This window comes from Aythya marila, assembly GCF_965140915.1.
Source record: "Aythya marila genome assembly, chromosome: Z".
Classification (NCBI taxonomy): domain Eukaryota; kingdom Metazoa; phylum Chordata; class Aves; order Anseriformes; family Anatidae; genus Aythya; species Aythya marila.
The window spans coordinates 23,297,210-23,324,387 of record NC_139080.1 but is presented as its reverse complement, the minus strand read 5'-3'; the positions used below and the strand labels follow the sequence as shown (position 1 = coordinate 23,324,387).

At 38.7% G+C, this 27,178-nt stretch overlaps 1 protein-coding gene across 3 annotated transcripts in view; it reads right to left on the bottom strand.

Annotated features, from left to right (window-relative positions):
* Window positions 1–27,178, bottom strand: part of MAST4 (microtubule associated serine/threonine kinase family member 4) — a 300,676-nt gene that overhangs the window by 130,993 nt on the left and 142,505 nt on the right. The window lies entirely within an intron of this gene.

Here is a 27,178-nt window from a genome sequence, read left to right as displayed (position 1 = left end):
TTCCTCAGTAAACAGACAGGCAGTTTCTGCAGTAATAGAACAGCAAATTGCTGAATGAAAAATATGCTCTTCCACTTTAACATGGGGAATTATTACTAAGCGATTTGAGGAACAAACAAATTATTGTCATGCTGAGACTAAGACAAAAGGAAAAGTTCAAATTCTGTTCTGTCATGATTGTACTGGGATTTTAAAGGGAAATTACCTAAGATTGTTGGTAAGGGTGAGAGCCAGACCTAGAAATTGCTGAAAAGTATATCAATTTTAGGTCTTTTTTTTTTTAAAAAAAAAATCTTATAAGAAAATAAATATGTATGGTTATATATATATATATATATATGTATGTATATATAAAAGCTCTATAAGAAAAGCAAAGACACTGTGCAAGTACTTATTTTTAGTAATCTAAGAGCCAGTAGATTTTACCTCACCCGCATAGCTTTCTTGTGCGGCTCTGATTTGTACCTCTTGCACATCACAATAGCAGTAATCATACGATTTGCTTTCTTCCACCCTTTCAGAGCTCTGGCCCTGCTCTGGGCACGGATGTACTCTGCAGACTATGCAAAATGCAGAACCAAGTAAAACTGCTGCTTTTTGGGTCCCTGACTCTTTTTTGGAAGAAATTAGCAAGTTCACAAGAACAGAACCATGGTTTTCAGAAACTGAGGGAAATCGCCTACCTATGAAAACTCTTTCAAGACCAGAAGAGAAAATGACCATTAAACTCTTTTTCTTTTTATTTCCTCTTCATATTTCCATGAGAAAGTACTTTAAGTAATATATTACCCTGAGTCTTCATTTACAGGATATTGAAAAAATACAGAATTACGCATTTGAATTTCTAAAACATCTGGATTCTGTTATGCCAAACGCAGGCCCTAGCAAGCATCCTACAAATAATCCCAGAAGATCAAAAAAAAAAAAAAAAAAAAAAAAGACAGACTAGATTTAAGGGGTTATTTCAAGACCAAAGATTGCAATGATTAAATTCACAGATTTTCAAGGGTATTTAGATCTGTTAGGTATCTACCTCCATTTGGGACTTTCAAAACATGATCTTTAAACTCTACTCAGAACACAGTTTCCATTTTTAAATCACATTATCAAACTTGATACAGTACTCTGGTGGATTACTAAACAAGAATAGAAAATTTGGACTAGTAAATTGTGACTGTGCACACACACAAATTTATATAAGCCTTATATAACATTCAGAGTGCTTGACTTTGTGTACACTGCTCTTTCGGCAACTTAAGCCCACATCTGTGTATGTATATATACATAACCTGTAACATGAAAGCACCTAATTTTTCTTGTATAAAATTGTTATTCTTCACTGAAAACAGAGCAGGAGGCATCTTAAAACCCCTGGTAGGAGAGCCAGCTCCACTGAATCAGGACAGTAGCACAATTATTTCCATATAGAAAACAGCAAAAGGAACACTGAGGAGGTACAGCTTCCTTCAAAATCAAAGTACAAATTTTAGAAGTTACTCCCATAAGGCCAACTTTAACACTGGGGTGAACTGAAGAGGTAAGTTCCGTTTTTCAGGGAAAACAAGCAAAGGAATATTGGTCATAAAACACTGCTTTAGTGTGAAAAATTACTATTAGGCAATAGATACATTTTACTTGCAGAAGGACAACACTGCCAACGAACCAAATGACAGGAGAATGAGTTGGACCAGTAACTGAACACAGCAGCTTAAACAAAAGCAACTGCATGTAAGGGCTATTTTGAGATCACAATAAATCAAACCCGTTGCTGAGCTAATTCATGCATGCACTTCATCACATTAATGGTAAATTATTCCAACATGAGACTGAGCTATAGCTTGACTTTGAAAACTTCCATGCATTTTGCCTTACTCAGACAGAAGTTTGGATAATCATAATTTACCGAAAAACAAAGCAATGAATACTTAAGAGATCAAATTCTGCCCACAGTTACATTCTTCCAGCTTTTGCAAGAGTAAGTGGGCACCACTTCACATATCTGTGGGCAAAAAATAGCAATTTAATTAGATGGTGCCTAGCCAGTGAAAGCTGACTTCAATTTAATCAAAACAATTGTTCGCTCTTAATTTCAGACTCTTTAGATATAAGTCATTCTGACCAATACATAGTTGAGAAAGCAAGTAAAAGTTAAAAAGGAGTACCACAAAAGATAATCTCATTCATTTATTTAAAGTAATGTAGTTTATTCCTAGGGTAATAATATTCATTATACTTGCAAAGGCTAGAGTAAAGTCAGTCTCAAAAGTAGTGATATAAGCTTTTTTTTCATCTTTGGCATCATCCCTGAAATAGGTGTCACAATCATTATTTTACCAGTAAAACCAATTCATTTGGTTTAACATAACATTACTTACTGTGAAGACTAAATTACCTTAAATAATGCAGTACCTGTGGTAATTAAAAATAAATGGTTTAATTTCTCATTTATGAGATTTCAAGTTGAAATCTGCAGCACCCATAAGCCAAAATGCTTGGATGTTCTCTTTAGGGTTCTGTTGTGCTATAGCTACTGAAAAGAAATTCCACTTTTTCCTGTTCAAAATTATCTTTGTTTCACCACAAGGACAGATTTACTAACAACATGATGAAGATCAGAAACATTCACTCTGGATACCAGATACAACAGAAGGTTTTGGTACATAAGGGCAAAAACAAAAAACTCAGCAGCTATTTCAGGTTTGTACATCACATTCTTCTAGCACAATCAGGTAGCAAGGTATCACACAAAGAAAGAATAAGTAATACTTCATGCAGCAGAAGATGGTGGCAAGATCAGGAAAATGAAAGAGGAAAACTAGTTACATCAAGCAGGACCTTAATTTCCTGAAGAACTCTCTTAAAAAGAAATTGATCACATTGATGTTACCAAGCATTCTCTGTTTGGCTCATGTTCTTTTTAACACACGCCCCTGCAATTAAAGCTGTTCTTTTTATCCAGGTTAACTTGAAAACACTGACAATTTTTACCTATATCAACACAACTTTCATAGATAAAATTTCTCATCTGGAAAGGCTAATCTCACACATAAGGTCGAGAACTGAAGAAGTTTAAGCATTCCTTAGTAAATGTAAACCTCAGTGTCCTTTTGGATTATTCTATAGATGAAAGCCAACTTTAGAAAGTGAAATATAAAAATACATGGCAAAAGTTAGTTTGCTGAACCAGCAAGATCTGAGGAAGGGCTTAGATTATTATCTCTGATATCTTGTTAAAAAAACAAACAGAAACAGAAAACCTCTAAGTCTTCTCTTCCATACCACAGTTCGCAGTTCAATATTCTACACTTTCAAGGCCCCCTTTGTCTTCAGCTATTAGCTGTGCTTGCTTTTTCCCTCAAATGAAGATAACACAATAATACCACTAAGAGTGCAGATGCCCCTGTTTTTTTTATTAGTTTTTAACATTTAATAGCAATTACACTGAAATAACAAGCAAGTCAGTGTTTCCTGTGATTCTGCATGCACACTTTGCTAGTACTTTCCAAAAGTGCCCAGGAGTTAGTAATCAGCTCTCAAAGACCAACAACAATGGACAACTTCCTTCCACGACAGTTTTTAAATCAATCTGAATTTCTATCATCTAATAATCTACTTAGCATGCCAAGTTCTGACATTTATGCATTTCCAGCAAATGGTCTGTTTAGTAACATTCAAGTAGATGTACAGCTTCCATTTTTCCCCCTTTAAATTGGAATTCTGTTCCAAAATTATGACAAGAACATGTGACTTGCTTTAAAAATACTCATCAAAATCCAGTGAATCAAGGAGTAAAGAATACCAAAACTATAAAACTGGCATAAAGTGACTTGCAATTTATTCCCATTTTTCTGTTATTCATGTTTCTCAAACTGCAAATTTTAGATAGCGCCTACCTCTCTTATTGGGATAATATGAGATTTAGCTACAAGCCATGGTTTAGAGATATAAAACAATGAAAATGCCTGAGTTTACTAATACTTTTTAACAGATTTCAAACTTTAACATGAGATAAACCACCTCAGAACTTCTGTATTTTTATCTTGACTCTTTTTCTAATGGTTAGATTAGAAAACTCTTAAAACATGTTTTTGAAAACAAAAATCACAGTGCCCTCGTTCTAGCAATCACAGTTAACGGTCTCTAGTCCTTTCTTCCTCATCACGAGAAAAATGGGTACACCTTAGACAGAGATGGAATTAGTTCTTTGTTTACTGCAGCCTTCATACTGTACAGGCTCTAATATCCACCAGTGTTTGAGACAGGCAAACATACAACTGGTCTGACAACTGCCTCAAAAAGTCAAATTAAGTGACAAACAAATGCTTTTGACAACATATTCTAAATCAAGCTGCTGCTTTCTTATGTTTAAAAAGAAAAGCTGAAACATATTTGCTAGTTTTTCAAGAGATTTTCATCCTCTTGATGACAACCCAGGCCCCAAACAATGTCACTGTGAATCCTCCCAGAGGTCCTGTCAGACTAATCACTTGTGATTAATAATTCTGAACTGCAATTACTGTTCCAATAAAGTGGTCTTTAAGTGAAACACACCTGTTTCAAGTTGCAATTACTAGCCAGTACTGATCTATGAAAATCAGCTGCATACATGCAGTGACTGCATGACAGTTACAGATTTCTAATGGAGAGCTGTTGCTCTGGAACAATTTTCCCCGAGTTTAGTTTTGTACTACACAACTTGTAAGGATGAGAAAACAACCAAGCATTGGCAATGTATGTGTATACATATATAAGTATATACAGATACATGTAGTGTGCCCATATATTGTATAGTTAGCAGCACTGTCTCCAGAATGTGACACTTTACATCCTCTCACATCGATCAGAAAACCTAAGATCTTAGGATCCACTGCTAATAAACTGCAGGAGTCTACCATCATGCCACAGCAGCAGATTCTAGTACTTCCACTTGTTTACATGCTTGTCTTCTTTCCCTGCTGTATTCAAAACTTAGGTTTGTGAAATTCTCTCAGTTGAGCAGATAAGAACAAGCAAATCTAACATCAGATTCAACATTCAAATCTGGGACACTGCAAATCTCTATACCAGGTGGAAAGTAAAACTGTAATTCAAGAGGCATTCGAGATTCTAACAGCTGTTCCATTGGTAATATTGTGGTACTAAATAGGTTCTTCGAAGAACAACGCAGAACCACTCTAGTACAATCCTGTTTCTTGGCTTCAGTAAGAAGCAAAACAGCACTGAAGAAATTTTTTGCATTCTTTTCAACACAGTGTGTCTGGATGCTTTGTAAGATAGTCACAGGACAACTCTGAAATATGAATCTACCTCTGTTACCTCTGTCTGAAGTCAACAGACTGATAAATACGATGCATACAAAATGAATCTCATGCTTCAGCTAGTTGCTGGAGAGGGTCAAGAAGTATTTTTCTTATCAATGTGTAATTGGTCAGTTATTCCGAGTTGTTGTATTTACCACCTACTTTATTCAGAAGTATTTGAGATGCGGCACAACTAAAGAAGTAATAACAGATGGCTTAAATCCTTTTTCTTAGATTCCTGTCTGGTACATCTTGCTCATATGCTCAGGCTCAAAATAATCACCCTATTTTCAACGTCAAGAAATATTTCATCTTGGCCAGACTGTGTGAGGAAAAGGAAGGAGTTGTTTTGTGTTTCTTTCCCTGAGGAAGGGAGAAATAAGTGGGGATGATGGAAGACGCTCACCACTACCTGTACTCAGGGGCTCAGTTTGCACAGCAGTCTCAGCATGGCATGTCCAAACAAATTGCTTGTCACTGCAGGGTGGTGCTTAGACTCTGGTAGAACCTGGAAGTTCCTTGGTTGTCTGCATGCCATACAGAACAGCTTGTAGCGCTGTTACATAATTTATCTCATGGGTTAGGGGGATGACTTTGGTAGCTCACCACAAAAAGAGACTAGGTAACCCCTTCCGTCTCTAAATTCTGTAATTCTCAAAATGATGGATATAACATCATTGACATTTACAGCCATGTCTATAAATCTGACAATGGTAAGCACTTTGCAGTAAGACTGTTTATTCATGTGTCACTAAAGTACCAGAAGGTAAGAGTCCAGGTAGTCTTACAAAATATTCTGCCAGAGCCTACTTAGAGTCTGTAACTATTACTATTCTGAAAGGATTTGTTTTTAAATTAAAGATTTAAAGAATCTATATGTACAGCCAGGGTTGCCCCTTCCCAGGTGCAGAATCCAGTTCTTGGTCTTGTTAAACTTCATGAGGCTGGGGATTGTCAAACTCTCTAATCTGTCAAGATTTTTCTGCAAGGACTTTTGACTCGAGGGAGTCAACAGCACCTCCTAATTCAGGATCATCTGCAAACTTACCAAATACGCATTCAAATCATGCATCCAGGTCATTTACAAAAACACAGAAGAGAACTGTCCCTAAAATATAGCCCTGTGGAACCCCACTACTGATGGGCTGCCAGCCTGAGATAATTTGTATTTCCTACAAACCCTTTGAGAGCTCAACATGTCAGCCAAATGTCAGCCAATTGTTCACCCATCATGTTACGAATTTGTCTAGCTTTATGCCAAAATTTTGTCCAGAAGGATACTGTAAGAGACAGTATCAAAAGCTTTTCTGAAATCCAAAAAGATTATATCAATTGGCTTCCCTTCTTCAACTAGATGGGTAACCCTGTTATAAAAGGAAATTAGGTTAGTAAACAGGACTCTCCCCTCCTGAACACATGTTGACTATGACAAATATCGACCCTAAAACATTGCAGGGTGTAAACCAAGCAGACAAGAAGAATCAATAGTGCTTACCAGCCAAGGTCTGACAAATATCTCTGCAGCCTCACCCTCTTTCACTCCTCTACCCTGAGTTTCAACAGTTAGTTCTGAAATTCTCCCTGCAGATGGAATAGCCTGCTTATACATAGGAGTAGACAATTAGTGGGACTATTGATGGGTGGTCCTCCAATATAAAGAGCTCAGAAGACAGTTGAACTACTGAAAGCATATGGCTGAAAAGTGAAAGCAGCTCTCTACTGTCTAAACATAATTTGGATGGTTATTACAAATGACATAAAAAAACAGCATGATGTGTCATCTAATGTAATACATTTGTGGCCTTCCTCACATTCTATCAGTCTTCCCATCACCCTTTTCTAGATAGCATCATTTTGCATGGCTGTGAAAACTCTAAAATAATACTCCACGTAATATCAAAAACCCAAACAATATAACAGCTCATCTTTTCCCATTTTTTTTCTTCTGAAGAACTCCTAACATATTTGAGATTTAGATGACCTCCTACCACATTTCACATGCTACAAAAATGAAAAATAAATAAGCTTAATTTAGAAAGCAATAAAAATAGCTCAAATAATAAAGACACTTTTCAACAGATATCAAGCTATTATCAAAACTGTAAAAAGCCTGAGAAATCAGACTTCAATTTTAATTATGGTCTCAAACTGCACTTTCAATATGAAAGAAATAATACTAAGAAAGACTAGAGGCAAAATTAGAACTACTTCTTGAAGAGTTCTGCATTACACAGGGTTTAAGCACTTTATTATTTTATTACCACTATTATTATTCAAGAGCCTTGTTACCCAGTGATAAGCCAAGTTCATGCTCTTAATGGCTCTTAATGGTTTATTTGGTCTGTATTTAAGCTATATTTCAGTACTAACTGATGCCACTTAACTTTTCTGTATTTACTCTTTCATCAACAGGAATACAATGAAAACAGAAAACATCTTTTACTGAATAGTTTTTATAAGATCATGATGTTATCTGAGTACCTTCTTAAAAAAGCTAAAGGATAAATAAGAAATTACAGAATTATAAAATTCTTCCTTCTCCCAATACGCAACACTTATTTATCAGAAACTAAAACATACTTAGAATGTTACAAAACTCTGTTTTGGCTGATTGATTCCTTATTAAGGAATATATACGCACACACAAATATATACATGGCTGTGGATGCTTATCCCCAGCAGCTTTGTAAGGCTACCACACATGTATGCCTGACAACTTTAGCAGATACATCACTTGCTTCTTTCTTGATAGTCAATAGACAAATAGGCGTGGGCAAGTGCTCTGACCAAGGGAAGCAGGAGAAATGGGAACAGTTTTTCATATGCAAAATAAAATGAAAATACAACCAAAAAGGCTGAAGTTCATTGTCTTTTTTCCCTTGACAATTACTCCCGTGAAGGTAATGATATATAGTAAAGAGAGCTGGAAGTAAATCAAGAGATCACCTTGTCCTTACCACAGAAAGGTCCATTACACCTGTGTTACCCATATCACTTCAGTGAACAGTTCACCTCACCTGTTCTTAAAAGCTGACAGCAATTTCACAACACTCCCAGTTACTCCGCTCTTTTGCTTCACCACTGTGAGGGACAGAAAATGTTTCAATGGCAACTAAACTGAATCTCCTTTGTTCCAATTTAAGTCCATTATGTCTTGTTTTACACTCTATTAACAAACAAAATATAATTTCCCACTCACAGCAAATGTTCCATATGCTTGAATTCTTATTACCTCCCCTCAGCCTTCTCTTTTGCACAACTCTATTTTGGCAAATATTTTTCCATAGAGTATGTCAAGTTAACACGCAACACTCAAACCTACACGTACTATTCAAGCATAAGGTCTTACAGGTTCTGTGTGGGGTAGAAAAACGCTGTGTGCCTTGCATCTCAAAACATCAGCTTTCTAGTATGATGTGTTACCACACGCCCTCTTCCCATGTTTCCACCCCTCCAACAGCAATGACACTGTGGAACCGCTGTGCCTCTCCGACTCTCTCCTGGAAACTGACACACACCTATCTCACATCTAAAAAGCTCTTTATTAAAATAGAACAGGCTGGAGACTTCTTATTTCAGTGTATTTTCTCCAGGTTGTCAAAATGATTTTGAATTGCCATACTGTTTTTGCATACCTGCATTCTTCCCAGCTTGTCCACTGCAAACTTAATAAATACCTTCTACTCTTAATATCTACACCATTAATAAGAAATGACTAAAGCCAGTTATCCAGGTTTCCTACGTCTGCAGACCACTGTAATTTTCTGCTTATTTTTTTTCTAGTCTACATGTAATGTATCAAAAGGTTCTCAGAATTCACAATAAAAAAAAAAAAAAACTGTTGGCTTGGCTATTGGTAAAACATGTCTTAAAAAGCCAAGTTCAGAGTTACAAAGCAGTAATCTAAAAGCTATCTGGACTGAAATATGTATGTTCTTTGTACTTCTGACAGACTCATTTCAACCAAGAAATCAGCAGCATTTTTAATTTAAGTGAAAATATTTATGGTGTCTTCTAGAATAGTCTAAAAGTGAAGTGAAGCATCCACAAAGTATGACAACAATCTATAAAAACTAATCTTCAGCAGAATCTCAATGGTATTACAGAGAGCCACAGAATTGTTCAGGAACCTCTGGAGACCATACAGCCCAACGCTCTGCTTCAGGGACAGTTGACTTAAGCAAGTTGCACAGGGCTGCATGCTGTTTGGTTTTGGGTATCTCCGATGACAAAGACACTACAACCTGTATCCAAGACCACACAGAATCTGTAACATAAAGCCAGCGTAAGTGAATCATCTGTTATAACTAAAAGGATGTTCATTTACTTACAGAAAAAATAATCAGTGATCTAGCGAACAAAATACTTATATTTCAAAACCATCCTCATGTTTAGCACCTGTGATACCTACCACACTTAATCCACACAAAAATATACTTTCAAATTAGATTTTGAAACAGTTGCCTGATATTCAAGTATTCTCTATCTTGTAACTATTCACTAGAAGCAGATACAGGAAAAGGGTTGTTTTCAAGGGGTACTTTTATACACACTTTTGTACAGCTACAAAATCCTCAGAACATTGTCTTAAGTCTTACAAAGCCTTCTGCATTAATCAGTCATACATAATAAAAGAAGGAAAAGATTTTTGAAGTACGTTTTTATGATCTCCTTTATTCACTTACAGATCTATGTTATTAAACAGATTTCAACAGCACTAACTTCTGAATAAAATGTATAATATTTCCTACTTTTATGTCCATCATTACAGAATTGGCTTTTTCTACATGCATTTTGTTAACCCAAGGGCTTACACATTCTGTAGCGAAGGCAGAGTGCCAACTGCTATCTCTTTGAAAAGGTCAACATCCCATTGCACGTTTAAGCAGCACCAGCCCATATAGACAGACTCAAAGATTTCTTTGATGCTCTTACACACTGTTCAATAAATCTGACTGAAGGTACCACATTAAGCCAAGTAAGATTAACTCTCTGCATTTCAGCTTCAGTAAGGAAATCCTGTTCTCAAGGCTGGTATTTTCTTGTAGAAAGTACTTCTACCTAATAACAGTAAGCAAGTTTAGCAATAGTTAAAAGTTATTAAGGGAAGAAGCTCAGAGAAGATCACAAGATGAGTATCATTAGTGAATTTAGTTCATTCTAATTTAGGAAGGTATGTAATCAACAAAGGCAACAACAAAATGCAACTCAAAGCACAGTGCTTCCAGTTCATACTTTGGATACTTACCTGGATATTTACTAAAGCTACAAGAACAGTTTCATTGCTCCACAATTTTAAAGACTTTTGCCTTTATTACAGCAAGTCAATCATTACAGCTGTGCAGGAGCCAGAATGTTAGTTATTTCTGAGATGGATAAGCCCCAAAAGGCTCAGAATCTAAATCCGAAGATTTTGAGGCATGATAAATCAAGCACAAGAGCCTAGAAAAGACTCTCTCTCATTTGTTTGTTTAACTGTATCCATTGGTCTAATAGAAGACTCTACCTCACCTTACAAACTTACACCCCTAAGGAAAAATAGGGCAAACACTAAAAGTTGTCACGATTTCAACATGGAAACAACTAGACAAGTTCCTCTGACAGAGCTGTGCAAGTACAGGTGAGCTAAGCTGCCACTTCTCTCTCTCTGGCAAAGAGATTGGTAGTCTTCACAGTGAAAAGGAACCATAAATTGTGCTCAGACACAGAGAACATGACTTTGCCTGCCTGCCTCCAGTCATCATGAAGAAAGAGCTCAGACTGGAGAAATGCCCTGCTGGTCTAGAAGAGCATCAGTTCTCCAAGCACTACTGTGGAGGAAAGCTCATTACCCCATCACGTAAAACTGATGCAAAGATGAGCCCCTCTGCTGCCACTGTTTTATTGCACTACTACAGCCACACACATGTAAAGGGAGATGGCTCTGCAACAATTTCAGCTGGGAGGCAAGTACACAACAGTGCAGTAAGACTGACAGGAATGACCAAGAAAAGGTGTTGGGGCTTGTGACTATCCTCATTGCTTTGAACAGCTACCTTCTAGCAGAACACTTCCTTCCTTCTTTCTCACCTAGTCAGCAGCAAATGCTGGAGCTGCTCTCCATTCTCATTTCCTCTTCATTCCTTACTAGCTAACCAGGCTCCATGTGGTGCTAACTTCCCACAGACTACTAATTTGTCCAAAACAGCTTTTAACTGAGGATGCGGCCTCTCTAGTACTAACACACTGGCTCCTTTGTTTTCTCCTTGCTGTCTGGATACTACACGCAAGGGCTTCATGCAAGAATTAGGGAGTCACAACCAGATAATTTACTAAAGCAAATACCAGTATGTCTGTTCCAGATTCTCTCAAGCACATGCCTCCTGGAATTTCTTTCTTCTCACCTGTTTTCCTTATAGCCTTTCCTCAGCCCTTTTCTTTTTTATTCGTCTCTGTAGCAAATTATTTTCCCTTCTCTCATTCTTGCACAATTCCCTAACTTCACTAATATTACATTGCTTCAGTGTTACACCATCATGCATGAGTCAAACAATCCCTGAACACGATTCAAAACCAACAGCTGTGTAAAGATAGTGATTCAGTAGCTAGGCAATACTTTAGCTTAGGTTTCCCTCTTGCATCCCAGTTCTCTACTCAGACTTCTCCATTTTGAGTTATTTTGTCAATCAAATCTAGATGGCAAACTCAGTTTTTGTCAGATGCAGATCTTTCTGATAGTTGCCTCTCTTGCCAATGAACTTTAGGATCCCACTGATTGAATGAACTTCTATTATCTTTGGTTTCAGACTACTGCCAACTCCCTAAAATGACATCTTATCTATATAAAATCGATAATGCACTGGTTATGACTCTACTTTGGGCTCATTCGTGAAAGTACAAGCTGTAAGAGCCGGTTTGGAAAACAAACCATTTAAAGATTTTGTTCCTATGTATTATTTTAGGAGAAAATTCTTCATTCAAAAGGTGGTGAGGCCCTGGCACAGGCTGCCCAGAGAAGCTGTGGATGCCCCATCCCTGGTGGTGCTCAAGGCCAAACTGGACAGGGCTTTGGGCAGCCTGGTCTGGTGGGAGGTGTCCCTGCTCATGGCAGGGGGGTGGAATTAGATGGTCTTTAAAGTCCCTTCCAACACAAGTCATTCTATTCTTATATCACATTGTCATAATTTTTTAAGTAAATAAAATGCCTATTCCAACAAAGGACCCCCAACAAATGTTGTAAGAAAAAAGTAGTAAGATTGAATTCTCAAATTAAGCAGAAAACCAGGGCAAATCATATTCTCTCTAGATGATCTTTCACTGGTTAACCAAGCCTACTAAATTTTGCACTAGCTACATAGACATCTAAAAGACAACTGCTACACTGAGAATTATTACAGAACTCTGGTAAATCAATTGGCATCCATTTTGCTTACATCATTTTCTGCATAGGTTTTCAATACTCACCAGTTCCTGCAAAATTTCCATCACCAGCAAGCACAAGCATGTGCTTTACTGCAGACTTTTATTGCTAGCATTTTTGGTGTTCTGTGCTTACAATTTCAAACACCATGGTGTAGTAGGAGAGAACAAGCAGATCAAAGCAGTTGGTGCTAAGAGCTCTGCATTTACACTGTATACATTTCAGAAAATTTACTTTAGACTAGAGCCATCATCCTGGACCAAAAGTCCCCACAATGCACACAGTTCAAAGCTGCCCTAAGTAGATGCTGTTTGACAACACTTTACTTTCTGGACTACAAGACTTGCAGCAGCTAAGACCTGTTGTATCAGGAAGCACTACACTCAGTCACTCAATGGCTGAGGTTAGAAGAGACCTCTTCATACTATCCAGTCCAAATCCTCAGCTCAAAGAAGGTTACAGGAGGTTGTCCAGGACCACATACAGTTTGTTGGGTTTTGAGCATCTTCCTGGAGAATCCACAGCCTCTGTGTAAAACCTATTCCAGTGTTTCACACCACCTTCCCCAGGAAAAGTGTTTGCTTGTGGTCAGATGGAGTTTCCTATTTTTTAATTTGTGCCCACTGCCTCTTGCCCTGGCAACTGGCACCACTGAGAAGGGTTCAGCATCCTTGTCTTCACTGCCTCCCAACAGGCATTTATACACATTTTTAAGACCATCCCTCACCCCATAACCCCGAGCTTTCTCTTCTCCAGGTTTAACAGTCCCAGATCTTAGTCTATCTAGTCCATTAATCATCTTCCTGGTCCTTGGTGGGACTTAGCCCATTAAGTCAGTACCTTTCTCATACTAGGAAACACAGGACTGGACACAGGACTCCAGATGAAGCCTCATCAGTGATGACTAGCGGTGAAGGATTACCATCTTTGACCTGCTGGCAACACTCTTAACACAGCTCAGAACGCTGCCTGTCCTCTTTGCTGTCTCATCCCTTGCTTGTTGCTCACCAGCAGCATAAGGTAACCATAATCCCATAACTCCTACCAGAGGCTGAACAGCATAGAACACGAGTGCCATAGACAAAACATATGACTGAGGTGTCCAAGGCAATTATCCACACTCTTTACCACTGGAAAACTGTTGGAGACATCTACAATATGTCCCAGGCCTCAGTTTTCCACAGGTTTGAGAACTGTGTGGCACCCACTGGTGGTATGCTGTATTCTAACGCACTGCCCATGCCCGAACAGCTATAGTGCTGCACACTGCTCAGAACCAGCTGCCATCCAGCTGACCTAAAGGTCCTGCCAGGCTGGCAGAGCAGATTCAAGAACTGCCTTGGCAGGGTTTACAAGTAATTAATTCTGACCTCAAAGGCATCACTGACACCTTTCTTCCTTCAGAAGCAGGATGATTTGCAGCATGTGCACTCCTCCCACCTCAGCCCCATGGCCACACCCACACCCAGATGTCAAATCTGTCTGGTTTAATCATGTTTTCATCACATGCTGTGAAGAACAATGTGTGTCTAGCTGCCTGACTGCAAAGCAGTACCACGTAACAAAGCAAAAAAAGCATTCCCAATGCCTGTGTACCCTACACAACCTTTACAAAGGTAGAGGTGAGTTTTTGCAGTCAGGCCAAAACAGCAAGAACTCGTTTCTTTGGCAGCTGCATGTTTAGTTCTACATTAGGGGCATTAGGGATAGCATATTTCTCTCAACTGCTGCTTTTACTTTCACTGCCTAGGAGTATGACCACGCTAAACATTCATGAGTGAACCAACTGGGACATGAAGAAATGATTATAAGCAATTACACTGTCTTGTGCATTGTATTTGTTGTGTGTTGTTTGCCACAAAGTACAAGGCTCCCAAAATTGGTGCCAGTCATTTAGACCCCCAGTTGCTTCCCCCATGACACTTGATCTGCTATTCCTTTCAGGCAAGCGCTGCAATGTTATGGATCTACTTTTCCACAGTACTCTCTCTGACCTTTTCACAGGTGCTGTCACAACATAACTCAGTAAAAACCTTACAGGTCTAAGCTGGGCTGGCTTGCTAAAAAAAAAAAAAAAAAAAAAAAAGCTCTACATTTGGGAGAAAGGACAGGGATGATATGTTTGCTTCCTGCTTTGTTAAAGAGATGGCAGAGTAGAAAACTGCATGATGGCAGAAAAGTATGTTAATGCCAGGATAAATGCTGCCATAACACAGGGTGCAAAGGCTTGTTAAAGACTAAAGAGGCAGAGGTAGATGATCAGAGCTTGCAGAACAGAAAGGTACCCTGCCAGAGAAACATTTTCCTTCTCCAAACTTGCATGAGATGAGCTCCACCCTGCTCCTGTCCACAGAAGTCACCCACCTGCCCACTGCCCAGGCGCACCCTATTCAGTTTGTGTAACCTCAAGACTCATAATGAGCCATTGACCCCTCCCGAAATACTCCTCATGTTCCCTGCCCCTCTTCTTAGCCCCAGCAGTTACTATTCATTCTCCTATACACAAAGTGCTCTGTAACCATGTGAAAACTACATTCACAGAACAAGTTCTGCAAGCCTAAGCCTGGCTTGGTATCCCTGCCCCAGATCTCCATTGCCCTATCCCAGCAGTGCACCTGCAATGCAGCACTCAGATTTAGGCAAAGTTTGAAAACACAAATGGAAGGAATACCTCCAGAAAAACAGAACTGCATTCAGCCAAGAAAATTTTAGTTCCCAAGAGAGTAAACATGACCTATAACCCCAATAGGGAGAGGGAGGCAAATGTGAGGATGGAGAAAAATCAGCAGGATCCAGACATTTTAGGCAGAAATGGAGGTAGTGGTAAAAGCCAAAATGGCCATGGCCACAAACGTTATGTAGTATTCCCCCAAACAAGAAGAAACAGCCAATGTGATCTAACTACAGGGTGGGCACCACATCCAGCCATGGAGAATAGAGGCCCTGACAGTCATCACCGTGTGCCCCCTCTCCTGCTGTCAAACCGTACACCAGTTGCTTTAAATCCTGAAAGTCTGTCTGTGGACCATTGACACATCCCTCCCCAAGACCAAACCAACCTTCCACCTCCTACAACTCCTCCTGCAGCTGGCTCACCTGATCCTGCCCAGGCCTATACCATGCAGCCTACAGAGGAAGAGGCATTGGAATTGTTAGCATCTCATGCTCTGCTCAAGATCCCTGCCAATAAGGACATGCTTGCTTTGTTGGTCACTCCTCTGAGATCCAATTGTTGTCCCTTGACTGCTATAAGGAAGCATTCATCTGGAATTTTGAGTGCCAGTCCTTCTCACACCCGGCAGCAGCCTCTTGATCCTGACACTGATACAGCTTTTACTCTTCTCATAGAACAGGTTAGTGTGCAGAACCCAGTCATCAGGGCCCTGCACTGGTATTTTAGGAGAGTAACGAATTGCTGGAAGCATAGCTTTAAAAAGAAAGTGGGAAAGGGAAACAATCATGAAGAGCCAAAAGGTTCAGCAAGGGGCTCATCATGGGGAGACTGGTATAAAAGGTAGGGCAGGTATCAATAAAACAAGGTTATAGAAGTTTACTGAAAGAGGAAGGTGAGAGAAAAGAAGGATTGTGGGCTTATAGACAACAGACACGAAGGCACAGATGACATCCAGCTCTTTACACACCAAAGGAATCATCCGAGGACATCACATAAACTCAGTGGTCCAAGAGCATTTGTGGAGTACATGAGCTCTGTACACACATTATCTGGTCTCTCACTCCTCCATTAGTGGTAGAAGTACATCAGATTAATTCCTTGCAGAGAAGAGAACCTTCCCATTCAGCTCCACCCAAAAGAAATCTTGTGTTAACAGAACTGAACAGTATGAAAAAAATCATCAGGCTTTTGCATCAGTACACTACACCGAACTAAGAGGTTAATACCCAGAAGTATCTACACAACTACTTTTTCACGTGATCTTTCCAATATTTGATCCCAAGCTATACAGCAAGTATGATGAAGATCTTGACTTGGGTGTCTGGGGGAATCCAAAAAATGACAAGTTCCACCTGTTCCTCAGAAAATACTGAAGCATTCTGCATAAACAGGAGTTCCCCAAATGTTTTATAACAAGGTACATAGCATTGTGATAGTACAACAGAATGACAAAGAACTGGCAGATAATGGATATGAACACACAAATATCCTTTGTGATAAACAACAGTACTGGTTGAGAATGCTAGCAGTATTAAAAATGTTTGAATTCACATTTGACAGGAACAAGGAGGGGAAAAAAGACTTCACTCCTCTACAACACAATAGAGGTCAGAATCATGAAATCCAAGTAATCCACATCTCTAGGAGGTCACCCTACACTTTACATAATGGAAGTACAATAATACTGACAATTTCAAGGGGAAAATCTATACTGCCAGAATGTCTACCAGAAGATATTGATCCTGCTGTTCAGTAACTGCCTCTTTTACCTGAGAATGGTTATTTAGAATAAGGCGATTTTATTGCTACCGGAAGAACAATATTGTGCAGAAAGCTGAATGCTTCTTTCCTAAAAATAAAACCAATCATCTATTTGTAGGTTACACCTCACTTTCAATCTCCACACACAGACAACAAACAATTTATATATATATATACACACACACACACATATATATATACACACATATATATACACAAAATTAGAATTCTTTAAGCAGAGCACAGGTTCATCAAACAATCATGTAATCTTTCCAGAGCCCTACCATGACCCCAATCCTACAGAGGCTAAATGTGTGCAAGCTAGAAATTGCATTGCCTCAGAAAGCTTTTTTCTGCAGATTAAGAGATTATTCAAATGTTTCTAGCATCAGTGCCAGAAAAATCAATTCATCAATACAGCACAAAGTAGACAGGATCACGCAATTCGTAGGGACATTACAAGTCTTTCATAACCAATAATTCTTTTGACAAACTTTGAATTTTCCTTAACTACCAAAATAATGCCACTGGGAAAAAACAAATGGTGAACAAGATGCTTTTTCAGTATGTCTGATATTCCTGAGATTTGCCATTTGAAATTCAAGCTGCACTGACTAGCAGTGATCACTCACATGATGTTCTTCCGACAGTTCTCACTGGGTAAATACTCTCAGATCATCAGAATAAAACAGGTGGTGACATGGGCATTTGTTCTTTCTGTGTATGCCATAAAAATTTAAAGTTTTACTAGAACAAATACTGATGAGAAATAATTTTACTTATGATGCAACTTTTTTTTTGCTCAAAGACCAAATGGGAGGACCCAATGGTAATTTAAAAATACTTGAAACAATTATTAGTCTGAAATAGTTATTCATGTGCCTACCACATTTGCTACTGAAGTCAGAATACAGTCATGTAACTATTGTGTTCACAAACTAAGCCACCCCTGAGACCCAGCCTGCTCTCAGAGGTTATTACTTCCTTGACTCAGCAGCTCATATTTCTACTATGAGATTTCCAGCTTCCCTAGCATTTTCTTTCTGCACTTGCTACATGCCTTGCTGCTTCTTTGTACACAGAAACACTGTGAGCGTCACAAACTGCTGGTTCAACAGATAATGCAGGGTACAAGAGCAGAACCAGAAGAAGCAGAGCAGTTCAGTGAACAATACAGTAAACTGGAAAAGCTGCTCAGAGAAGAATATTGTCATGTGGGAAGAAAAAAAACAATAAGTTAGATAGTCTGTTCTGTCAGACCTCCATCCCATTGCTCTTTTTTGCCACATTTTGTCAGATTCAGTATTGACGTTTCAGTAATGAACTAAGTGTGCACTTGCAGCACAGAAAGCCAACCATATCCCGGGCTGCACCAAAAGCAGCATGACCAGCAGGGCAAGGGAGGTGATTCTCCCCCTCCGCTCTGCTTTTGTGAGACCCCACCTGGAGCCCTGCGTTCAGCTCTGGAGTCTCCAGCACAAGGATATGGAGCTGTTGGAGCAAGCCCAGAAAGAAGGCCACAAAGATGAGCAGAGTGGTGGACCAGCTCTACTGTGAGGACAGGCTGAGAGTGCTGGGGTTGTTCAGCCTAGAGAAGAGGAGGCTCCGGGGAGACCTTACAGCTGCCTGCCAGTGCCTAAAGGGGATCAGAAGGAAAGCTGGGGAGGGACTCTTGGTCAGGGAGTGGAGTGGGACAAGGAGTAATGCCTTTAAACTAAAAGAGGGCATATTTAGTTGCAAGGAAGAAATTCTTCACTCAGAGGGTAGTGAGGCCCTGGCACAGGCTGCCCAGAGCAGCTGTGGATGCCCCATCCCTGGAGGTGCTCAAGGCCAGGCTGGATGGGGCTTTGGGCAACCTGGCCTGGTGGGAGATGTCCTTGCCCAGGGGTTGGAACTGGGTGGCCTTTAAGGCCCTTTCAACCCAAACTATTCCATGGTTCTGTGAGATCTTTCCTACTACAATTTCTTTGTAGACATTCATTTGTTTTAGAACCTCAGTACCTATCATCACCAGCAATCCACTAGCCATGAGATCTGTTCCGCAAACACCCAGGTTGCACATCATCCACTATACCTATTTACGTGCACATGCATAGCTTTTTTTTTTTTTTTTAATTTCAAATAAACTATCCTATTGCAAAAGCATTCTTAGAATTAGATAAAGCATCGATGCAACCACATATTTGACCTTTGCTCCCTCCAAGATTCCATGCAATTTTCCCATCCTGAAATTCTGTTTTTTTTTTGGTTTTGTTTTGTTTGTTGTTGTTGTTGTTGTTGTTGTTTGTTTGTTTGTTTGTTTTTTACCCTGGAGCCTTATCTCCCCTTCCCCAACCCTCTTTTTCACTGTGGCTTAACCAATCACAAATTTGATGAATAAATACTTAAGCTTATTTTTCGTTCTTGACACTGTCCTGTCCTTGCCTAAATGTCTGAAACAACTCCAACAAGGCATAGCGTATGCAGTGCTGTGTGAAGAGTTGTGGTACATGGTGAAGAATGGGTCAGGTGATAATTTACATGATTCAAACACAACACTTGCAGAATGGTGGATAAATATTATGTTACACAATTAAGGTTTAAAATTTGAACGCCTCATTTTCTAGACATCAGTCCCTCAGGTAACTACAATTTCAACACATTTTATCAAGTTCTAAGCCTTGCAAACATTATCTATGTGGTTAAAAATATAGTGGACAATGATGTATGAACATATGGCCTACTGATGCAACAAAGAATAACTTAAAAATACCATTAAACACACTTTAAAAGTGTCATCACTTTTTTTAATCTATTCACAAAGGTTGTGTGCATGCACACAGACACATGAGTATGTGTTTACCAGTAAAAAGGTTTCACAAAACTTCAGAATGTTCTCGAACAGCATACAGACCTTGCATTGGAAAGAGACAATACCACACATCATAAAACATGAGTCAAAAGACAACATGCAAAGATTCGTAGCAATATTGCTATGAATGAACCAGGGGTACAAATGTGTGCATGAAAAAGCCAAAAGAAATAGTTGAACAAGATCAAACACGAATGGTGTCTGCTGATAACCAAGGACAAAACTAATAGCAATAAAATGCCAAGGGCTGTTTTGTTTACATAAAAACCATGCCTGTGCTTTCCACAGCACAAAGGACTTGTCTGCAGAAGACCCTGCGCTGACAACAGGAAAATGGCAACAAGGCTCCAGCACGTTGCACATGCCATTACTCTTCCCGTTAGCCCAACACAATTATAAAATGAGGAAATGCAAACAATGGGCAGCAGAGTTGCGTAAAATTTATGGGGGATGAAGTAAGCAAGACCATGAGGGAAAAGAATCATACTACAGTAACTGTTGGCTCAAAGCACACAAAAAACATGTCCAAAAACCAGGTTTTCATCCTCAGTCACAAGAAACTGAAGACATGCCGTAAAGGACTCATCTGGTGATCCTTGTTCTCCATTTCATACCCAAGAGATCCTGGCCTGATGCAAGATTTTGTGAAGTCTGTGAACTCGTTCAAAATTTTAATTGAAAACTCAGCATGGTAGCAATAAGTGGATAATTATCAATACATTGTTAATGCATTAAGTGGATTTAGAGTTCATTAACAGACTCCCCCGAAAAAAGTGCAAGTGGGGGACTTTCCTTTGTACCAATGAGATTCTTTTGTGAGTTTACAGAACTTTCATTTGCTTGATGCTATTCGACATTTTCATCAGTGACTTGGAAATGACATTTAAAAAGCCACTGCTAAAAGTTTCAAAGGTCAAACACTGAAGAAATGGTAAATACTGAGGATGAAAACATCACATAAAGCAATCTGGATCTCTTGGTAATCTGTGCTCTTTTAAACAAAAATGCATTTTAATTGGTAAATGAATATGAAGATCTATGAAATATGAAGAATCTAGAAAGTTAAGAGTGTACACAGCATTTAGGAAGCCACCACCATGAAAAGCAACTTAGAGGCATTCAGAAGACAATATTTTCCCAGCGTGTTACTGTGACAAAAGGTGCTAATAGAAACAGCAACAGATCTACGAGAGGGAAATAAAATTCTTTACTTTTACTCATATGCGACCAAAACATATTAGGCTTGCTGGAAAAAGATCACTTGAATGACTACTGAGTTTATCATTAAGATTAAAGTGTCGTTACTGAGCACCACCCAGTATACTGAGTATAATTTTCTACCTGGTGGCAGTATACAAGTTAACTGAGCACAAACATATAGAAAGAGTACTAGCAGCAGCTAACACTACCACATTATCTTTAAGAAACTAACGTGGGATACTGAGAGTATTGACTTCTGCAGAAGACATACATATTAGAATCGAGAATTGCCCATTACCTGGCAACAATAAGTAACATGCTCTAATTTCCAAATTTAAGGTAATAGTAATCACCGAACTACTTTAAGAGGAAAAGTAACAAGTTCTCTTTTTATGATTAACACCGATGTTTATTACAAAAGCACGAGATGAGTAACAGCAACATAATCATTTTAAAGTCCAAAGCAGCATTTCAGCTCACTTTAAATGCAGATGATGCTAAAGAAAATGAGTAGATGAAATGGAAGTGAAGATGAAATGGGTGGGAAGGTTCTAATTTCAGAGCTCCCAAAGCATAAGAACATCTTCTCAAGTCTACTCCACAGCTTCCAATCCCTCCAAAAAAAAAAGCCCTCTGCTTTTGACATTTGGCTTAATATCGTTATTTTCTGATATTAAAGTTATTGACTGTGATATCAAAAAAAAATAAATAATCAATTTTCTTTGCTACTATGCTTGCAAAAGTCTGAACATGGGTGTAACTAAACGAATGCCAGAAAACAACATTTTGGATATAATTTAGATCAATAGATCTAAACTCTACAACTAACGCAGAGTCAATACAACCATTGGACACATTTGCAGTAGGACTCTATGAATACATGGACTCATAACTAAGCATAAGCTGCAGCACTTGTATAAACAGTGCCATTGAAGCTATCCGGAGACAAAAAGGGCTAGCTCCTGTCAGACGTGGCTCACAAGCCCTCTTGCTTACTCTACTGGTCCCTTCCACTTCCTGCCAAAGGTCAATATACCACTGAGAGAAGCAGCTAGGACTTCCCTGGGGGCAACACACTGCGTTGTTCAGACACGTTTCCTCAAGTGGCCATCAGATGGAGTCTTCTATCAGCATACAGTACTTTGCAGTAGGAACTCCTGCTTACAGAAGATACGGAAGTCACAGCTACAGAGGTAGACGCTCTAGAGAACAAATGGACCTAAATTTCTGTACCTTCAGCGTAACAACGCTGCTTATCAAAGCACTCACCTCTGGCCAACTTGCTTATTTCATCTCAATATATAAATATGAACAGCACCAGCAAACTATCTACAGGAGAGAGCTGCAATGCAGATTTCTGGTACTGCACCGTCCTGCAGCACAAAGAACTCATTACTCAGATTTAGGCACAACTGTGCTTTTCTCCTGTAATAATATTCATGGGATATTGCAAATTGTTTTAATTTAAGACACTCAGTATCTCCCAATGAGCACCAGATTGCAGAGGCTACATACTTTCAGAGAAAACAAACAAACATGAAACAAGTCCCAAAACATTCATAAACAGAGAAACAGTTTTTATTTTAATTAAAATACGAAATGTTACTATCTTTTACATCTCAGGACCGCATTTGGACTAATTTTTATAATTAACATGGAAAATATTTAATTTCTTCAAAATTTATTATTATTCTTTAATGATCTGCCTAAAATTGTCTAGATAACAATATCCAAGACTAATCACCCAAGATCTACAAATCCTTTAATGAAGTTTTGGTCCTCAGCTACAATGAATCATACTTGAATTTCTGTACTTTGTAAATGAGGTACCTTGACATAAGCACTTTCAGCACAACAGTTCCCTTCTGCAAAAATACATCTGATGAAAAACACTGAAAAACTGCAACCATAAACAAATGCACATGTCGTGAGACATACGCACACAACACAAAGGAAAAGGCCATCTCTCTTGCATGTTTCGAAGTGCATGGGTCTTCTGTCTTGACAGTTTTTTTTGACAATTGTGCCCTTCAAGCCACAAATAATCCTATGCACTTAGGGAGATAAAAACACTAAGGCAGGTGCAGGATTGTACAGTCAATGTATTTAACTTCTGAGCTTTCCTTTGGGTGCTTTGGCATCCATTTCAAACACTTTTCATTATCACAGGTCCTGTATATGGACCTGTATATATGTATATATGTATATTACAGATTTTTTTTATATTTTTATTTTTAAGTGTGGTTGGCATTATCTTTATTATTCCACTTCATTCCACTCAATCACTGATTCCCCCTTTTTCCCTGATGTTAACTGACAGTCCATATTTGTCATTAATAAGAACTGTCTTAAGTTATTAACCTTCCTGAAACTTGTTTGACTAAGCCCTTTAGCAAGCAGTAGTTTTAACTACTGTTTTTCTTGAATTCTTACCTAGTCACACTTTTTTTTTTTTTGCTGTTATCCAAGGATATCAGCTGCTTCACTGTAATGCATAAATGAGTTTCATGAACATTCTGTGACCAACTTTGACATTTTCACAGGTGCAAGTAGATTATATAATTGCTGCAACTGAATGAGAGTCCACATTTTATAATTACTGAATTTATTTTCAGAAGTTTCAAGAGAAGGACATATGCAGCCAAAAAAATACATTAAAATTACCTAGCTTTGAATTAAACTGAAATATCTCTGACAGCTTAAACAAAAGAAAAAGAAACAAGAACTAGTTTAGTCTGGAAAAGCCATGTATTTTACTGCTATGGCAGGTGAACCACTGAAGCTCAAAAGAAACAATGAACCTCCTCTACCTACCCACTTACTTCTATTTAAATATGACTTTTTTTGAAGCTTGTTGTTAATTCTTCTTTAGGAGAAGGGCATTTTAAACCAGAACAGACCTACTTAAAATGAAGGGTAACTATTGTGCCGCAACCTTTGAGCTCCTGCCCTGTCCCTCTGCAGCTTTAATTCTGCTGTTCACTTTGGTCCAAGAAAAGAAACAAAAGAGGGCATGCTGACATCTTAATTTCAGTGATTGAGACTCTCCTGTTTAACATAGGTTAAACACAAGAAATCTTCTCTGGCTCCATACTCTTGCTATCTACTCTTTGAATGTATAAACAATATGATTTATAGATGCAAACACTCATTCTGTGGTTCACCGTAGGACCTGCGTGCTTCATACACTGATGTTAGCAACACTAAAACTTCTATTTCTGGGTCTGGCTTAACATTATGGACAAATATTTTCCTTCATATTTGGAAATATTTGGTGAAAACAAAAAATAAAAAACATCATAGCAGCATATAAACAGTCCATCCCTGTAGCAGCAGTATGCAGAAATACATATTAAGTAATTTTCTAATAGAGTTGCAAAGTGAGATAGTAACAACCACATAGGTTTACTGATAGAGACAGCCCTAGAGAAAGTTCCCTGACACTCACTGTGCCTCCATGCCACCATACCCTGCTGTCAGAAAGGCATTTGTGCAGCTGCACAAACACTCCAAAGAACTTCCATGAAGCTAATTGCAACTTGGATCAGTTCTGCTTGTGTAAACACAAGCACTTGCACCAGCACAGCCAGGGCGTGATCTGACAGAATATCGCTTCTTTCTGAAGCAACAACAATTAGCATCATTGGCATAAACTGAGACAAAGTGAACGTCAACCTTTTCAAGATCCTTTGTCTCCAAGTCTTTCTTTGGAAGTTGCAGTATATGTAAAATCAGAATTGTGTTTAGTTGTACAAGTCCCATGAATTTCAACTTATTTCATGACCTCCAAAATGAAGCCACACAGCTGCAGTTTAAAATTGAATTGCCCCACAGCAAGATAATTGAAATAGTGACAATGTGAGGGAGAATCAGAGATGTTAAACCCTTTCTCCCTCTCCAAGCTTTCTGCGCTTTCTGTCCTCGGTCCTCTCCAAGAGTTCACCTAAGTCACTGCATTCCACATCTCCTCCTCCAGCCTCTCTAGATTCTTCCTTGACTTCTGGCACCACTACTCCCTTAGACTGTAGTCTTCTATTTCAAAATCAGACAATAGTTTCATACTACTCTGCCCTTATATCAGCTAAATCTTGTGTATCAAATAACACGGAAGCTGCTGGGTTCTCACAGAAGTCCCTATATTGGGCTGTACAATGGTTACATAGATAAACAGGTCAATGAAAACGGAGCGCACTCCATTTTCATTGGGTTTGTAGATCAACAGTTGGGTTTGTAGATCAACAAACACAGAGTTAGCTCAACAGGTCAGCTGCAAGGTGGAGTAGCTTCACACATGGCAAGAACATATGTGCCCAGAAGCACAACCAGGATACCCTGGCAGATGAAGAGCAGGTGAGGCTCAATAAGTGGAAAGGCACTGCCAACTGGCAGCAGATAGCAAACACATCATGTTGGCATGAATGCCACAGCTAACCAACCCAGAGCTAATTGCTACTGCACAAATAGACTCCTCTGCTTACTGTTTTACTGGCAGAATGTTAGCATTGCCCTTTTTCACTGCATATCTGATCATGTTAATAAAGGAAACCTGAGTACCATTTCTGGCATCAAGTTGTGTACATAGCTGAAGAAGCCAGAGAGCACTGGTTGGTTCAGCAGAATATGTAGGGAAAGGCTGGTGCTCTGTATCAGTCATATAACATATATTTACAACCTATGCTTCCTCACAAATACCTCCCCTTCCATATTGACACATTATACCATGCTTGCTCCCTAGACCTGGAAACAGCTGTCCCCTTTATATTTGCCACAGGAAAAGACATTTTAAAATTATCTGCATACATATGAAAAACAACTCTGCGTGATCTAGATAGTAGCCAGCCTAAATAAAGTATAAAATTAATACAACATATCTAAAGGAAAAAGTATTTTGTAACTAGTTCTTTTACATATACACTTGGTGAACCATAAGCAAGACACCTTTCCCCACGCATCTTCCACGCAGTATCAAAGGTATTTTAAAATACCATCTGCAGAATTCTAACCACCTTAATAGCCAGATACAGTTATGCTGATAAGCAGCTATTCCTTTATGACATTTTATTAAGATCTCAGCACCATTACAGAATCTGCACCTACATCTCAATGATCTGCTATAAAAAATATGTCTATGAATGCAATTGAGGTGATTGCTTTGCAGACATTTTTTAAACCTGAAGAAAAGCATTTAACAATATTCAACGTCGAACATAGCAAGAGTAAGCAAGATCAGGGCTATAGTTTAAAAAAAGAAAGAGCCTGTAAAGCCACTTTCTGCTCTGGCTGATATCAACATGAGTTTACCATTAACTTCAATATGGGCAGTCTTTTGCTCAGACAACAGTTTGGGGTTAATTATGAAGCTTCCAAAAGGCAACAGAGATTGTTTTCTTAAGCAGTTTTTATCTGTGCCACTGCAATACCAAATACTTGACATAGAATTAGTTTTCATAATTTAGCAGTATTTCTTAAATAATGGCTTTGCTTACTATTTGGTGTAAGATTTTTCTTCTGTCAGAACCCAAAACAAGGAAGTCTTGTGCCAGACAGCAGATGTCTTACAACCTGTACCTTCCCAGCAACAACAGTTTCAGTTATTCACATACCTAACTAAACCAGCAACAAAACCTACATAGCGCTACCAAGCTGAAAACAAATATATAAAAATAAAACCATAGCCAGCCTTTGTACAAGGGCTCTGGGTTTTATTTGTAACATGTTGTCACATTAACACAAGCTTACTTGAGTACAGTGGTAACCCTATATTCCTAAATTATTTTTGAGAAGTAGTAACCAAACATTGTTTCATATTTTCATAGATAATTATCTCAATGTCTTCTTAATGAATTACTACTACACAAGGAATAAACAAATATGAATAAATACACAATATATATTAAGAACAAACAAAACAAAAAAGCTCGAAAACGCCAAGGAAAGAAGCCAAGGTACAAGAGCCCATACAAAGAACAACGAAACCATGGTATCCAATTTCA